Raw genomic sequence first — 18,651 nt, 5'->3', positions numbered from 1 at the left:
TATTTCAATAATGGTAATTTCTTCGTAAATAAAAATTCCAATCTTGAATAAAAATTCTGTGCGGAATTTGTTTGCTTTCCCCGATTTCACATTTTTTTATTTCCATATTTATGTCCAAAAGGGAATATTTTTGTCGATTCGGCGAGAATCGTAGTTTGAATGATTGTTGGGACTTTAAAAAAAGAAGTAGATTTAGATATTTATTGTATACCTTCGAATTCTGGACAAATTCTTCCAAATAGGCTTCATCTCGAGCTGACTTAAAAATATTTTTTTTTTTTTTTGCAATGGAATATCTCAAACTTTTAACCTAACAAAGTGTATTCACCCACCAATTTCCTGAGTAGGTTAGGTTAGGTAAAAGGATGTCCAGCTATCATGTTGACAGCCACTTCACTCGGAGACCTTGTAGGTCCATTGTGTTCATCCTATTGAACTGTACTGAAAGGAAGATAAGGTTATTTGATATAGAATAATAGATGTTATAGAGAAGATAGATAACGTGGACAGAAGGAGAAAGATGTGTATAGGGTTTGAGCAGGGATGCCAACTGTTCCGAGGTAAAAATCGCTACAGCCACATACGCACCATAGGTCTGTAGCGATTTTTGCCTTAAAACAGTCGAGATTCCTGCTTAAACAGTGGTTTTTGTACGTCAAAAATCACCACAAGTAGCGGGGGAAACCACCAACTTGGCACCCCTGGTTTTGAGAGAGATATTTGAGATTTCCGTTAATTGTTCTCGCTGGAGCCATTTTAGACCTTTGGCGAGATGAAGCAGACTTGTTGGCTCGGTGTGGCAGAAGGTTGACAGAGCGACTGTATCGTGTGTTCACCCATGGTTCGCAGTCTCCGCGGCGCACAGTGGTTCAGAATCGTTTTTTCCTGGTCGAAATTCTGTAACTTTTGAACGGATTGAGATATTGTCATAATTCTCAGATGAAGATAATCTTCAGATGAATTATAAGCGGTCAAATTCGGTCTGGGAGATGCAGAGAAATTCAAGGTCAAAATTATGCGGGGCATACACTATGGGCATGCACGACAGCATTTGTAATAGTATTAGTAAATTTTGAAGTTTTTGTCAATGTATTTGGGAGTAGTTTTGGCAGGATTGAAATCAAAATAGTTTTGATTTTGTAAATGAACCTCTTTCAATCCGATGAATTTTGTTTATTTTCCAAGTAACCAACAAATAATTTTTGAAAACAACAAATATTATTTGTGAGGAAATTAAAAAACTTCAACCCAAAATCGAGTTTTGGAGGAAAATTCATCATTTTTTGAATATGGATTGAAGGAATGCCACACACTATTCAATCACACACGTACACAAGGGTTCATTTGGCAGTGCAGTTTGGCAGTATAGTGTATGCCCCGCATTAAACTTTTGAGTTTTTTAAAATATTTTTCATCAAAATATGAGTGTTTTTGTTTTGTTTCACACACCAACAATTATACAAGAAAATTACCAAAAAAAAAAAATTCAAAAAAAAAATTTTGAAAAAAAATCAAAAATTTAAAAAAAAAAAATTACAAAAAAAATTTAATTTTTTTTTTTTTTAAATTAAAAAAAATACTCCTTGGGTTTTCATAAAACTTATATAACTCGTATAAAAAGTCATATACTCAAAAAAATGTTAATTTCTGTCAAAAAGCTGTAATTCATATGGGAAATGGTGTAAAAAACACACATTCTTACCCATGTAATTTCAATTAATTGAAAAAAGTGTTAAACGGACGGAACGGGACGGGTATAAAAGTATATATGGGCATCTTTTCTGTGAAAACAGAACATTGTTCTATGTTGTTCCACAAAAGTTCTAGTCCACTAAATTTGGAATTTCATAAAATTTAGTACCACGAGGAAAAATAAAATAGCTCATGTTGTGTAAACGCTACGGTAATTTACTAAAACGATTTTTAAAGGCCACAATGCTACCTACCTTACAAAAACAACAATGAACGAGAAATAGCTACGTCTTTCTCTAGAAATTTTCAAAAACTACGTATTTCCCAAAAATGGGGAAAATGTTTGTCCTTTAGGGGCACATCACGCCCACACCTTCCAATATTTTGATCTAATTTTTTAGTTTCCTTAATTTCAATAGGTTTACTATCGAATCCCATATAGAAATTAAATATCTTTGACAAAACAAAATTTTGATTTTTGGCCAGGAAAATCGATTCCTGAATCATTGTGCGGCATTAGCATTGGACAGCGACATAATAAGTGTTCGATTGTTTCTTTTTTCCTCTTCATCTTCCTGCAGTAGTCAACATCATTGTTTCTTTCCCATTTGCAGGACATGTATCTTATTCTGCAATGACCCGTGATGATTCCAACCGCTAGAGTTTCAAGTCGAATTTGTTCATGGAGAGTAAGGATGTAGTTCTTCGTTTGGAGAGAATGGGCCTGAGTATCTCAGCCATGTAGAACTTCTCTACAAGTGGTGTCGATAGACACGACCTTCGGACTCAACTATTCCTTATCATTGAGCTAATCAGTCCAACTATAAACTTTTTTGAAATTTCTCATCCAATTTTAAGTTGAGCGAATGTGGGAGTCTTTATAGCGATAGGGAATCTTTGTAGTCGGACGAAAGGAAAGGTTTATAGACAAACGAAAGGAAATCTTTATAGACGACCGAAAGTAAGATGAATTGAAGGGAGTCTTTATAGACTCCCTTCGAAAGGGAGTCTTTATAGAGGAGCTGAAAGGAAGACTTTATAGACGAGCGAAAGGGAGTCTTTACAGACGAGCTGAAGGGAGTCTTTATAGACGACCTGAAGGGAGTCTTTATGGACGACCTAAAAGGAGTCTTTATAGCCGACCTAAAGGGAGTTTTTATAGACGACCTGAAAGGAAGACTTTATAGACGAGCGAAAAGGGAGTTTTTACAGACGAGCTGAAGGGAGTCTTTATAGACGAGCTGAAGGGAGTCTTTATGGACGACCTGCAGGGAGTCTTTATAGACGACCTGAAGGGAGTCTTTATAGACGAGCTGAAAGGAGTCTTTATAGACGAGCTGAAAGGAGTCTTTATAGACAAGCTGACGGGAGTCTTTATAGACGAGCTGAAGGGAGTCTTTATAAACGAGCTGAATGGAGTCTTTATAGACGAGCGAAAGGGAATCTTTATAGACGAGCTGAAGGGAGTCTTTGTAGTCGGACAAAAGGAAAGGTTTATAGACAAACGAAAGGAAATCTTTATAGACGACCGAAAGTAAGATGAATTGACGAGAGTTTTCCATAGACGACCTGAAGGGAGTCTTTATGGACGACCTGAAGGGAGTCTTTAGAGACGACCTGAAGGGAGTTTTTATTGACGAGCTGAAAGGGGGTCTTTATAGACGAGATGAAAGGAAGACTTTATAGACGAGCGAAAGGAGGGAGTCTTTGTAATAGGGCGAAAGGGAGTCTATAGAAGAATTCAAGGATATCATAGGCGACCAAAATTCACTTTTGAAGATGAATGTTTGTTTTCTTAAGGCGAGTTGAAGGTATTCTATCCTTTTAAAGAATAGTATCTTCCTCTACAGGACTTGAAAATTGATTCTATCTATCGAAGGGCTAAAAGTTTGTTCTGGAACAGACATATTTTTATACCCTATTGAAGGGAGTAACAGATTTGGCCAATACTTTACAAATCGGGAAATGTCTACCAGACTTAGATGAGGTTCCAATATGGACTCAATAGGTCCATTCCTTCGGGTACCTCCCACACAAAATTTGGGATAAGTTCAGTTTAGGATCTGCTCGTGAATCGCTTTGATTTTTGTTTTAGCAACTTGTATTCCCTGCTCCCCATACGACGGTACAAGTTTCATCAGGGGCAAGTCCACACATCCTAAGATAATAGTTTGAAAGTTGCAAAAAAAAAACCCCTATGACACCGTATGAGTTGGTTGGAGCGCAAGATAACTCTAGAACGGATCTACCGATTCGGTCTAAAATTTAACCTTAGTAATATTTTGTCCAAACACAGTTTAAGTTCGAAGATAGCGGTCCACTCCTTCAGGTACCTCCACCACAAAAGTTCAAAAATGTTCGGAAAAATTGTGCGCACGATAACTCTTGAAGGGAGTGACCGATGTAATCCATACTTTGCACATCCTAATATATCTACCAGATATGGATCAGGTTAGAATATGGACTATATTTGTCTACTCCTTCTGATACCACCCACACAAAATTTCGGATAAGTTCACTTTAAGACCAGCTCTCGAATCACTTTGATTTTTGATGAAGCGATTTGCAGTCGCTACCTACATTACGACGTTAAAAGTTTTTTCAGGCGCAAGTCCCTATTTCTTGGGAAAACAGCCCGAAAGGTGTAAAAAACCCTATGTCACCATATATGGCGGCCACGATAACTCTCGAACTGTTCAAACGATTTGGTCCAACATTTTATCCAAACTTAGTTTCATGGGGCAATACCGATCCACAACTTACGGTACTTCTCCTCAATATTGAAAAAAAAATCCCTAAAATGCTAGGACGATATCACTTGAATTGGCTACCAATTAGGTCCAAACTTCTAAAATGGCCCATATCGGGTTTCCCTGAGGGTACCTCCCACACAAAAGTTCAACATTTGTGTCTTAGTGCAGTTAATGCCTAATCCACATTTTTGTCGGCAAGTTCAAATGTCCAAAAAGGGCAACAAAATTCTGAAGAGACCTTAAATCTAATCGACCTATCCGTAGGTGAAAGTTTCACTTCACATTGGCTGAGGGTAAATATCTGTCGGCAGAACCGACCGACACTTTTTTACTTGTTTATTTTATATTTTAATTTCAAATATTCATGGCCTGTCTCATTAAGGCGACTCGTTCGAACTAGTACCAAAGTTCTATTTTTTGAAAAATATTTGATTCATTTATGTTTTCAATCACAAAAATTTTTTTCTAAACACAGGAGTTTGGTAGTAATTCGAATGAATTTGAATTCGAATCGTCTTAGTGAAACAGGCCATCAAAGTTTTTGTTCTTACTTTTGGCATCACTGGTAATAGGACGAGATAGTGAAAGTGAGATATCTCACCCATGTGAATATTGATCGTTGTCGATATAAGGGGATGTCCATTTCGGATGTCGGATAATTTTGATAATTTTTACCGGAGGTAGTCAATGTGGTCCCTCCACATCACATGGTAATGGGTAATTAATGAAATTTGTCGGTAAGTTAGAAACCAAAATAAAGTTATCGCCAAGTCCTACCGGTAGCAAAAAAAAAAATGCGTTAGAGAATATCACTACAGATATGGGTACCGAAAGTTTATAAAAATTAGGGAAATAGGATTTCGTATCGTGCTGTCGTAAAAATTAGGTATGTTGAAAAATGTTTTCTCTGTATTATCCTCATGTCGATATTCAGTCAGTGTTGAATATCATTGCTTCTCGATTCTATCAATAGGTGTTGTGGGTTTTTAGGAAATGAAATGTTGGTGGATAAGTTTGGTTTTTGTTGGTGGATTATCAGAATACGTTCGGATTGGTAGTAATCTACCTGTTTAGAGTAAATTTCAACAACAATTGAAATCTTGACAATCTTCTACATGATTGTCCTGAACAAATTCTAATCGTCCCAACTTTTGAAACAATAAGTGATGGATTGACATTCATTGATGAACATGTTTGTCTTCGTTTTTACCACAAACTATAGGGGGTTATCTTGAACGGTAATTCCCCGTTAATTTTTTCACTTTCTCCCTTAAATTGCAACGGCGGATAGACAAAACTCACGGGGAAATGTCATTCATGATAACCCCCATAGTCTCGAAATCGCTTATAACAACATCGGTTATTACAACGAAATTTAAAAAAGCGCCGAAAGTTAGCTCGGAATTTATAGCGAATAAAGGCAAATATTGCTTTTGGCGACTAAATTTTGTCTGTCCCTTGATCTTCGCTATAAGCGATTTCGGTTGTATAAGTCTCTTGACTATACTATATTTTAATTATATTTAAAAACTTCTTACAGAGGTTAAAACTTATGTATTTTTTCAAATTATGTTTGAAATTACATTAAAAATAAAACAAAAGTTACAAGGGAATTTCGTTTATATACATTGAAACAACGAAACATAAAAGCTTGTAAACAAGACGCTTATTATTTTATTGTACTTTTTCTTTAAACAAACAAAAAACCACGCACACACACTACGTCTTTAAAGGAGGGTCTCCACTTTTCTTCTACCCATTTAGCTTTCGAAGCAATAAGAAAAAAGTAAGACCCATAGGACTTTCGTTCTACTCAAATTGTAGTTTTAAAATACATATTTTATTTTACATTATTAATGCCATAATGATAATTTATTTAATGCAAAAAAAGACAACAAATTTTAAATCTAGATTTAAGTAAACATATAGAAATAAATGATAATAAAAACAAATTTAAGAAAAATGAAATATTTTTGAGATTAGAACTTCTTAAAATATATTTGTTAAGATCTATAAGTTTCCTTTTTTAGTATGTTAGAGAAATTTGTAAACTTATAAATGAACCGCAAAAGGAAAAAAGAGTTAAGAAATATATGAACAAGTAGTTATTTAATATTTACATAAAACCAATTCATACAAATAATATAATACATGCATATACCTAATAAAGAAACTTTGAATGCACTCTGAAAAAAAAAAGAATCCTTTTGTTTGATTGATTAAATGTTGGTGAAAATAATTATCTGAGGTGAGATTTTAGAAAGGATGGATAAATTCATCCTTAATCCAAAAATAACTTACGTTTTCCTTATGATTAGGAGAATGCAAAAAAAAAAAATAGAAATGCCGATTTGCCGATTTTTACCCCTAAAATGCCGATTTTTAGTTAAGGCAATTTGTTCACAGAAAATTTCGGTTTGGTATGAAAATTGTGGTTGCTAGAACTAATTTGGTACAATAACGAAGACAACCCCAGCAAAAAGTTTGCCTCCAAAGAGGCAGTTAAATGATATGTACAAGTGATCTGGAAGTGCATCAAATTATGCATTTTCACTCATGATTTTTACAAGAGCGTGACTACGGAAAGAGGCACTCCATTTCACTGCATTTTAACTGACCCTTTGGCATTGCATTTTAACTAACCCTTTGGGGTAGAATAGGAGGCAGTCCAAAGAACGTGTTTTGATACAGGCATTCTGCGGAAATTGTGCAAGCCATTACAAAATATGCCAGAACAAATAAAATGCATTATTTGTGTAAAACAAAAATATTAAGAACTTTATTACATTAACACAAATTATGAAAATTCTCCATTGAATTCAATCGCAAACATGTGTGTTTCCTCCGCTCTCCATTTGTTCCAAGCTGAACAGTTTTTGTTTCATTTGCTAAATGGGTTGTCTTCCCATCACCAGTTAAGATTTCGACATGTACTCCAAAGCAGAGTACGTAAAAATACTTTAAATAAAATTTCCAATCGTTTCGTTTCGTATTTTCCATAGGAACAATACAAAACGAAACATAACCCTCGTTGGCCGAGCTCGCTGTTTAGTTTCGTTTTGTTTACATTCGTGAGTACGAACAAAACGAAAAGCGAAAAGTACCCAACTCCACAACAACAGATAGAAAACTAAATAGTACTTAACACATGTGAATAAATCAAAAACGTTTGGTGGTTGATAAAATTCACTGTGGTATGCTGATGCTAACCCAGCAAACCAAATGTCTGATGTCCGACACGTCTGAACAATTTCGGAAGCAATGTCGTTCAGATTTCGTTCCGATTTCTAAACGATTTTTCGGAGAGGAAATAGTTCAGATTTTGTACCGATTTCGTTCAGATTTCGGAACGAATGTCGGATAGAAATTTCCTTTCCGAATTTCTTAAGGATTTCTTCAGATTTCGTTACGAAATCGGACCGAAATCGATCCGATGTCGCTGCGACATTTTGTTCCGAAATTATGTCAACCACTTCATACAACTTTCGTTAAGATATCGTTACGATTTCGGACGATACGTCCGACATTTTGTTCCGATTTCGTTACGAAGTCGGTACGATTGGTTTGGTGGGAACTTATAGGGTTGTTAAGCAATCACATGTGCCCAGCGAAAAGTTTGCCTCCAAAGAGGCAGTTAAATGACATGTACAAGTGATTTGGAAGTGCATCAAATTATGCATTTTCACTCATGATTTTTACAAGGGAGTGACCCCGGAAGGAGGCACTCCATTGCACCGCATTTTAACTGACCCTTTGGCATTGCATTTTAACTGAACCTTTGGCACTGCATTTTAACTGACCCTTTGGCATTGTATTTTAACTGACCCTTTGGGGTAGAATAGGAGGCAGTCCAGAGCACGTGTTTTGAATAACAAAATAAAATGCATTTATTATTTGTGTAAAACAAAAATATTAATAACTTTATTAAATTAACACAAATTATGAAAATTCTCTATTGAATTCAATCGCAAACATGTGTGTTTCCTCCACTCTTCATTTAATCCAAGCTTAAGTGCTTTTGCTTCATCTGCTAAATGGGTTTGATATTGTCTTCCCATCACCAGTTAAGTGGGTCTATCTTGTATTGCCACTAAACTTGAGTTGCGTTGTCAGTTGTCTGCGTGACTGAGACGAAATGTTGTACCATTAATGTCAACTCAACTGGGTGGTCGATAAACATGTTATCGATCAATGTTTTTTCAAACTTGTGACCTCTATTCGCCAAAAAAAAAAAAAACATTTTAAAAATAATTGCGCTTTGGATAACTCTTTTGTGTATTCTGGACAATATTTTAATATTTTGGCTGAGTTTTCGAGCAAATTTGGAAAACAACCCAAGATTGGAATATAACCTGCCCATTGAATCTTCGGATCGTCAAGTTTTATTTGCTGTCCCAAAAAAATGATAAGTTCGGTGGAATGATTTTTTGATGATGAAGAAAATGTACAGGACATGGCATCTATTAGAAGAAATTTGAGGGACAAGTCGAATCCATTGGAATTGCTATCTGCACTGTAAGCTGATGATCATGTGGAAAGATCTGTATAATCAGTAAATAATTTCAGGTTTAAGGCGTATTTTCGATTGCCAAAGGATGCCGTAGTTTACGTTGTGGAAACGTACAGGATGACTTCAAAGTAAGTTACAGATCAACAGCAATACCCCCACTTTTAAAAGTGTGCGCAGCGTTGCGATTCTTGGAGGACGGAAGTTTCCAAAAGTCCCATGGCAATGATTTCAACAATTGCATGGCTCAATCTACATTGTCGAGAGTATTGAAGGAAATTGTCCACTTGATAGAGGACAAATTGTGCCAAAATTGGATCGTTTCGAAGTTGACAGAGGAGGAAAAAAGGCAAAATAAAAACCATTTTTATTCAAAAACGAAATTCCATGGTGTAGTTGGCTATATATATGGAGGATGTTCGTCATTTCTACTTAAACTGAACCTACTGTATTTGTCACCAAATTCATTTGCAAAAGATTTGCTGCTGTCCGCTCACTTATTGTGATGGACCACCACCAGTGTCGTTGAAGTTTATTTTATTTTGAGGCATTTTCTTTTTCAACTTTGCTTTAAAGTGAATCCAGACTCTGCCACTCTTCAGGTGTTCGTGTTGGAGGTTCATGGCTGTTTAAACTGTCCGACATGGACCTCCACGCTTCATCCGCTGTGGCTTTGGTTTCACCAAAACGCCCGAACTCCTCGGGCTAAGTTTGGATTTTCACTCAGTTTATCAATTAATATTTCGAACTGCTGCTTTGTCGTTATTTTCACCATATTGATACACAAAATTAATTAATGATGCAAAGAATCAATAATTGTTAACAAAATGTTTATTTTTCCTTCTATTTTACTTCTTGTTTCTTCGAAAATGTTCACTGCAACTGAAAATTTGTGGTTGCTGAAAAACAGCCGCTTCGTCAACTGAGATTCGCAACTTCAGTTGAGAGTTGCCATACGTGGATCAATTTTGACAACTGGCAACGCCACTCAACGATAATTGTTATCGATGATCGACCCCAAGATTTCGACATGTACTCCAACAGCACTCCATTGCGAAATTTTCTTCTCGTGAGTTACCGGAAAAATGTTCACAAATTAAATATTATTTAGTTTGTATTTCCAAATGTTTGGAAATGTTAACACGATTATCTCTTTTTGGAAACGTATTCCGCTGCCTGTAGAGATGTACAAACTGATTTATGTACATGTAGGGATCTCTAACAACTGCTAATAAAATGTAGTGAACGGAGTGTCTTTTTCACGACTCCGTTTGCACTGCATCCCGATGCTGTTAAATTGTGAGGAATTGGAGTGCCTTTTTCACGACTCCGTTGAACTGCCTCCGGATGTTGTTAAAATGTGACAAATGGATGTGATTCTTTGGATTGCATCCAAATGCCGTTAAAATGTGAGGAATGGAGTGCCTTTTTCACGACTCCGTTTGAACTGCATAAAAACATGCCGTGAAAGAACTAGTCTACATTGCACTACTTCCAATTTATTTTGCTGGGTGTGTGTGTGTGTCTGAGTGTGTCATTGACCATAACGCACGGCAAACGTTTCCCAAAAATACTTGTCGTTTCGGTGGTGAATGAAACAACTTGGCAAAGCATAGCCGAAGTTACATTTCACCAATCGTACGGTTTCCATCTTTTTACGTTGAAAAGTTTGTGTTTTTGTTTTGGTTGTGGGAATGAAACGATTCAGAGAAGCTGAAAAGTTTGTGGCTTTGTGTGATTGGTACGGGAATCGTTTTGTTTCTTTCCGTTCATTGCTCCAAAGGCACTCCATTCGGAAATTTTTTTCTCTTGAGTTACCGGAAAAATGTTCACAAATGAAATATTATTCAGTTTGTATTAACAAATGTTTGAAAATATTAACACGCGTATCTCTTATTGGAAAATTTATGTCGCTGCCTGTAGAGATGTACAAACTGATTTATGTACATGTAGGGATCTCTAACAACTGCTAATAATATGTAGCGAACGGAGTGCCTTTTTCACGACTCCGTTTGGACTGCATCCGGATGCTGTTAAATTGTGAGGAATTGGAGTGCCTTTTTCACGACTCCGCTGAACTGCATCCGGATGTTGTTAAAATGTGACAAGTGGATGTGATTCTTTGGATTGCATCCAAATGCAGTTAAAATGTGAGGACTGGAGTGCCTTTTTCACGACTCCGTTTGAACTGCATCAAAACATGCCGTGACAGAACTAGTCCACATTGCACTGCTTCCAATTTATTTTGCTGGGACTATATAGTCAAGAGTAGTTTGATTAATAATAATAACATTTTTTTACATATTATAAAAACAGTTTGAATTTCCTTGATTACCAAAACATGTACTTCAGTATATACGGCAAGGAAATTGTTCAAAAAACAAATTGGCGGAAAGTGGGTTGGTGGAAATAATTAAAAACTGCACATACTTTTACATTGAACTTGGTTGTCGGATTTTGAATCGGTTTAATTTAGAAAATAAATTTAAGTGCCTAGTTTCAATAAATCAAAGTTTTATAATAAATGGCACAGAAGATTAATTTTTCGACATTATAAAGAAATACAAATGCTTTAAAAACATAAACGAAAAGCAAGAATCACGCGAACTTTCACGTTTAAATTTCAGAAATTTGTTTAAAGATAAAAACGTAGAGTTGCTAGAATTTTGGAAAACGGTGTGTGAATTAATATGTGCAAATTCTGAACCATTATTTCCTATTTTGTCCAAATTTATTAAACATACATACTTTAGTCTTGCCACATTCTTCAGCAAATGTGGAAAGAGTTTCTAGCCAAGTAAATTTAAATAAAAACAAGTGCCGAAATCGATTAGTTAGGGACTCGATGGATGGAATTCTCTTTACTAAAGACTACTTAAAATTAAATAAGTCTATGGGCCATTATTACATGTGTTCTTTTACTATCTGATGGATTTGAAAACGCAAAATAAACCAATTTGGAGGCATTAAAAATATAATATTTACATTGAATGTTAATGCCAAGAAGCTCCTCCTTGAAATTCAATCATCACTTATAACTTTAGGTTAACCGAGACGCTATAAATCTGTTCGGTAAATCCAAAATATAACAAAAGAAGACTTATAATAATGGGGGTAACTGTTATAATGTTATCATTAAAAATGATTTGTTACAAATATTTATTACAAAAATTGAATTTAATTGTAAACCAACATTTAAAAATTCCAATACAAGTAGTAAGAAAGTGTCAGTCGGCTTTGCTGACAGAGGTATACCTCAGCCTATGTGAATTGAAACTTTCTTCTACGGAAAGATCGAATGTTTTTAAGGTCTTTTCAGAATTTTGCGGCCACTTTTAGAGATTTGAACTTGCCGAAAAATGTGGATTAAAATTTAAATTCAAAAGTGTTGTGGAGGTGGTACTTAAAGGAATGGACCGACATGAGAGTTATATCTTTTCGATAGATATCGCGCCCACTAGTCATTTCAGTGGGTCATCGTATAAATTTTGGAATCGGTTGATCAGTTCGAGAATTATCGTGCTCTACAGCCACTACATTTGGTGCAATAGGGGTTGTTACACCTCTCGGGCTATATTCTCAAGAAGTATGGAAAAAGCTTTTACCGTCATAATGGAGGCAGTGTATACAAATTGTTGCAACAAAAACCACAGCGATTCGAGAGCAGGCCCTAAACTGAACTTATCCGAATTTTTGTGTGGAAGGTTCCCGAAGGAGTGGATCGATTGAGTGCGTATTGGAACCTCATCTAAGTCTGGTTGACATTTCACGATGTGCAAAGTATGGACCAAATAGATTATTCTCTTCAAGAGTTATCGTACGCAAAAATTTTCCGAACTTTTGTGGGAGAGGTACCTGAAGGATTGGACCGATATTGCCCATCTTCGAACTTAAACTAAGTTTGGACAAAATATTACGAAAGCCAAACTTTGGAAAAAATCGGCTCATCCGTTCGAGAAATATCGTGCGCACCAGTCAGCCAGGCAGACAGACGGGCGACTCCAAATTGTCTGAAACACATTTCGTCCAAACATAGTTGGGGTCTAAAACCATTATTTCGATGAGGCACATTTTGCCCGTATGAAAGTTTATATACCCTCGTTAGCATAAATGCTGAGGGTATAAAAACAATCACCTTATTAATAACCTCTTAAGACAATATTTGTATACGTTTTGGTTAGCTTGACTGAATTGAAAATATATTGATCTCATATATACACGTACTTATAAATATGTATATACTACATATGCATTTGGTAAAACCATTTATTTTCATACATATTTTGAATTATTGCCTTGGTTTATGAATTTTGGTTTTTGAATTTTGAATTATTGCCTTGTTTTATGAATTGTTAATTGTTTTGTTGTACTTAAAATGTTATTTTTTAAACTTATGCTTATTAAATAAAGCGATAATTTGAACTGAAATAAATGTTTTTTAATTTGCCGATTTTGGCACCCGAAAAGTGCCGATTTTCGACCAAACTTATCTGGCATCCCTGGCCACAACAAGTATGTTTCAGTTTCTATTCATGCAAAACACTTTGTAATGCTTTCAGCGAAACGAGCGTGTCTCTAAGTTTATTATGCTTTTTGTTTTTTTTTTTAATTTACAAATAGGGCAAACTCAGAACAAATCAATTATTGCATCGTTCTATTAGCAATAGTTTAAGGGCTGGTCTCGGGAAGTTTTGAATTTGTTACCGGAGTTTGATCACGTTAGTGCCTATTTTAGTGGTGCGTTGTTTCTCTTGGTAAAGTCCATACTTCCTCAGATATTGGAACGAAATTTACAAAAATCGCCTCTAAATAGCACATGAAAGGAAAGGAGTAACCGACTTGAATTATTTTAATTTTCTCTAAAAATGTTTTTTTTTTTAATTTTTCCGCAAAACGTGGATTTAAAAAAAAAATATTTTTTTTCTCAAAAGGTGGATTTTTTAAAATAAAATTTTTAATTTTTTCAAAAAACTTCAATTTTTTAAATATTATTTTTTAGTTTTTCCGCAAAATGTAGATTTTTAAACGATTATTTTTTTTTAATTTTTCTGCCAAACATGATTTTTTTTAAATAAAGTTTTTAAAATATATTTTTTAATTTTTCCAAAAACGTGGATTTAAAAAAACATTACTTAAGTTTTTCTGCAAAAAAATTCCTAAAAACGTGGATTTTTTTTAAAAAATTTTAAATTTTTCCACAAAACGTCAATATTTTAATTTTTTTATTTTTTTACAACACTTAAATAAATATTATATAAATAATATAGCGGTGTGTTGTTTTTTTGGTAAAGTCCATACTTCCTCAGATATAGGAACGAAATTTACAAAAATCGCCTCTAAATAGCGCATGAAAGGAAAGGAGTAACCGACTTGTATCAAATTTTGAATTTAGTAATGGGTTTTCGTTCCATTTCGCTCAAAGGCTAGAAATTGTTGAGCATTAATCCATTTTAATTCCACAACTCGAATTGTATAGAATTTGTTTGCAGAAGGTTATCATCCTGTTGTCATTTCTTTGGAGACGTCCAACATTCCAAAATACCTCAATTTTGGACAGAGTTTAATAATCGTTGTCATAAACATGGTTGTCATATATGTTGCGGCTCGTTTACAAAAAACATGGATTTTAAAAAATATTTTTTAATTTTCTCAACAAACGTGGATATTTAAAAAATATATTTTTTAAATTTCTCAAAAATGTCTATTTAAGAATTTTTTTAATATTCTCTAAAAATGTGTGTTTTTTTAAATTTTCCACAAAGCGTGGAATTAAAAAAAAAATATTTTTTTAAACGTGAATTTTTTAAAATAAAATTTTTAATTTTTTTCTCGAAACGTCAATTTTTTAAAAAGTATTTTTTAGTTTTTCCACAAAACATGGATTTTTTAAAAAATATTTTTTTAATTTTCACACTAAACGTAAATTTAAAAAAAAAATATTTCTTAATTTTTCCACAAAAACGTGGATTTTAAATTTTTACGCAAAACGTCAATTTTTTTAAAAATGATTTTTTTAATTTTTTTACAATATTATATATTATTATTACATATTTTATATATTATATTTTTAATATTCTCTGAAAAAATATATATTTTTTAAAAAATTTGCATAAAAGGTGGATTTAAAAGAAAAATATTTTTTTCTCAAAACGTGGATTTTTTAAAATAAAATTTTTAATTTTTTTCTCGAAACGTCAATTTTTTAAAAAGTATTTTTTTTATTTTTCCACAAAAAGTAGATTTTTAAGAAATATATTTTTTTCAATTTTCAAACAAAACGTAAGATTTAAAAATAAAAAAAAATTTTCTTAATTTTTTAACAAAAACGAGGATTTGTTAAAAAATATTTTTTAATTTTTCTGCCAAACGCGATTTTTTTAAATAAAGATTTTATGTTTTTAATATATTATTTAATTATTCCAAAAACGTGGATTTAAAAAAATATTTTAAAAATTATTTATTAATTTTTTTTTACAATATTATATATTTTATATATTTTTAATATTCTCTAAAAAATGTTTTTTTTTTTTAATTTTCCACAAAACGTGGATTTAAAAAAAATATTTTCAGCCCTATTCTGATCGCATGGGAGTTGGGAATTTTTTCCCATTCCCACATTTTCGTATTCTGAAAAAAATTTCAAAACAAAGTTCATGTTGAACATAGGGCGTTAACAAATTCTTTCCATCTTCTTCTGTCGTTAGCTAAACATTTGACCTGGTTCCATGTTTTGTTGAGGGCTACTTCTTAATATTTCCACAAACACATGGATTTTTTAAAAAATATTTTTTAATTTTTCTGCAAAGTTGATTTTTTTTTAAATAAAAATTTTATTTTTTTATAATATATTATTTAATTATTCCAAAAACGTAAATTTAAAAAAAATATATATATATTTTTTAAATTTTCTGAAAAATATTTCCAAAAAGTGGATTATTTAAAATAATTTTAAATTTTTCCACAAAACGTCAATTTTTTAAAAATTATTTTTTTAATTTTTTACAATCCCAGCAAAATAAATTGGAAGTAGTGCAATGTAGACTAGTTCTTTCACGGCATGTTTTTATGCAGTTCAAACGGAGTCGTGAAAAAGGCACTCCATTCCTCACATTTTAACCGCATTTGGGTGCAATCCAAAGAATCACATCCATTTGTCACATTTTAACAACATCTGGAGGCAGTTCAACGGAGTCGTGAAAAAGGCACTCCAATTCCTCACAATTTAACAGCATCCGGATGCAGTGCAAACAGAGTCGTGAAAAAGGCACTCCGTTCACTACATTTTATTAGCAGTTGTTAGAGATCCCTACATGTACATAAATCAGTTTGTACATCTCTACACGCAGCGGAAAAAAGAGATAATCGTGTTAACATTTCCCAACATTTGTTAATACAAACTAAATAATATTTAATTTGTGAACATTTTTCCGGTAACTCACGAGAAGAAAATTTCCCAATGCAGTGCTGTTGGAGTACATGTCGAAATCATAACTGGTGATGGGAAGACAATATCAAACCCATTTAACAGATGAAGAAAAAGCACTTAAGCTTGGATTAAATGAAGAGCGGAGGAAACACACATGTTTGCGATTGAATTCAATAGAGAATGTTCATAATTTGTGTAAATTTAATAAAGTTATTAATATTTTTGTTTTACACAAATAATAAATGCATTTTATTTTGTTATTCAAAACACGTGCTCTGGACTGCCTCCTATTCTACCCCAAAGGGTCAGTTAAAATGCAATGCCAAAGGGTCAGTTAAAATGCAGTGCCAAAGGTTCAGTTAAAATGCAGTGCCAAAGGTTCAGTTAAAATGCAATGCCAAAGGGTCAGTTAAAATGCGGTGCAATGGAGTGCCTCTTTCCGGGGTCACTCCCTTGTAAAAATCATGAGTGAAAATGCATAATTTGATGCTCTTCCAAATCACTTGTACATATCATTTAACTGCCTCTTTGGAGGCAAACTTTTCGCTGGGAATATTATATATATGAGTATTTTTTTTAATTTTGGATTTTTTAAAAATATTTTAAATTTTTCCAAAAAACGTGGTTTTTTTAATTTTTTCACACAACGTGGTTTTTTTTTAATATAATTTTTTTAATTTTGTTTTTATAATTTTCCTGTTTATAAAAACAATATTATTACTCCGTTCCAGAACCTGGAAGAAGCTACCATTTTTACTACGATAACATTTTTTCCTTTATGTTATCGGAAAAAATAGTAAAAATTATGGGTCTATCTTGTATTGCCACTAAACTTGAGTTGCGTTGTCAGTTGTCTGCGCGACTGAGACGAAATGTTGTACAATTAATGTCAACTCAACTGGGTGGTCGATAAACATGTTATCGATCAGTGTTTTTTCAAAATAGTGACATCTATTCGCCAAAAAAAAAAAAAAAAAAAAAAACATTTTAAAAATAATTGCGCTTTGGATAACTCTTTTGGGCATTCTGGACAATATTTTAATATTTTGGCTGAGTTTTCGAAATATAACCTGCCCATTGAATCTTCGGACCGTCAAGTTTTATTTGCTGTCCCAAAAAATGATAAGTTCGGTGGAATTATTTTTTGATGATGAAGAAAATATACAGGACAGTGCATCTATTAGAAGAAATTTGAGGGACAAGTCGAATCCATTGGAAATGCCATCTGCATTGTAAATTATTTCAGGTTTAAGGCGTATTTTCGATTGCCAAAGGATGCCGTAGTTTACGTTGTGGAAACGTTAAAGGATGACTTCAAAGTAAGTTACAGATCAACAGCAATACCCCCACTTTTAAAAGTGTGCGCAGCGTTGCGATTCTTTGAGGACGAAAGTTTCTAAAAGTCCCATGGCAATGATTTCAACAATTGCATGGATCAATCTACATTGTCGAGAGTATTGAAGGAAATTGTCCACTTGATAGAGGACAAATTATGCCAAAATTGGATCGTTTCGAAGTTGACAGAGGAGGAAAAAATACAAAATAAAAACCATTTTTATTCATAAACGAAATTCCCTGGTGTAGTTGGCTATATATATGCAGCACATGTTATGGGTCCAAAGGAGGATGTTCGTCATTTGTACTTAAACTGAACCTACTGTACTTGTCACCAAATTCATTTGCAAAAGATTTGCTGCTGTATGCTCCAAAGGCGATAAATTCACTTATTGTGATGGACCACCACCAGTGTCGTTGAAGTTTCTTTTATTTTGAGCCATTTTCTTTTTCAACCTTGCTTTAAAGTGAATCCAGACTCTCTGCCACTCTTCAGTTGTTCGTGTTGGAGGTCCTTGGCTGTTTAAACTGTCCGAAATAGACCTCCACGCTTCATCCGCTGTGGCTTTGGTTTCACCAAAAACCCGAACTCATCGGGCTAAGTTTGGATTTTCACTCAGCTTATCAATTAATATTTCGAACTGTTGCTTTGTCGTTATTTTTACCATATTGATACACAAAATTAATTAATGATGCAAAGAATCAATAATTGTTAACAAAATGTTTATTTTTCCTTCTATTTTACTTCTTGTTTCTTCAAAAATGTTCACTGCAACTGAAAATTGGTGGTTGCTGAAAAACAGCCGCTTCGTCAACTGAGATTCGCAACTTCAGTTGAGAGTTGCCATACGTGGATCAATTTTGACAACTGGCAACGCCACTCAACGATAATTGTTATCGATGATCGACCCCTTAATAATCCTCTCTCAAAATAAATG

The sequence above is a fragment of the Musca autumnalis genome, unplaced genomic scaffold (assembly GCF_047663935.1).
Source record: "Musca autumnalis isolate F117 unplaced genomic scaffold, ASM4766393v1 scaffold_4, whole genome shotgun sequence".
Classification (NCBI taxonomy): domain Eukaryota; kingdom Metazoa; phylum Arthropoda; class Insecta; order Diptera; family Muscidae; genus Musca; species Musca autumnalis.
Note: the sequence above shows the minus strand (reverse complement) of the source record.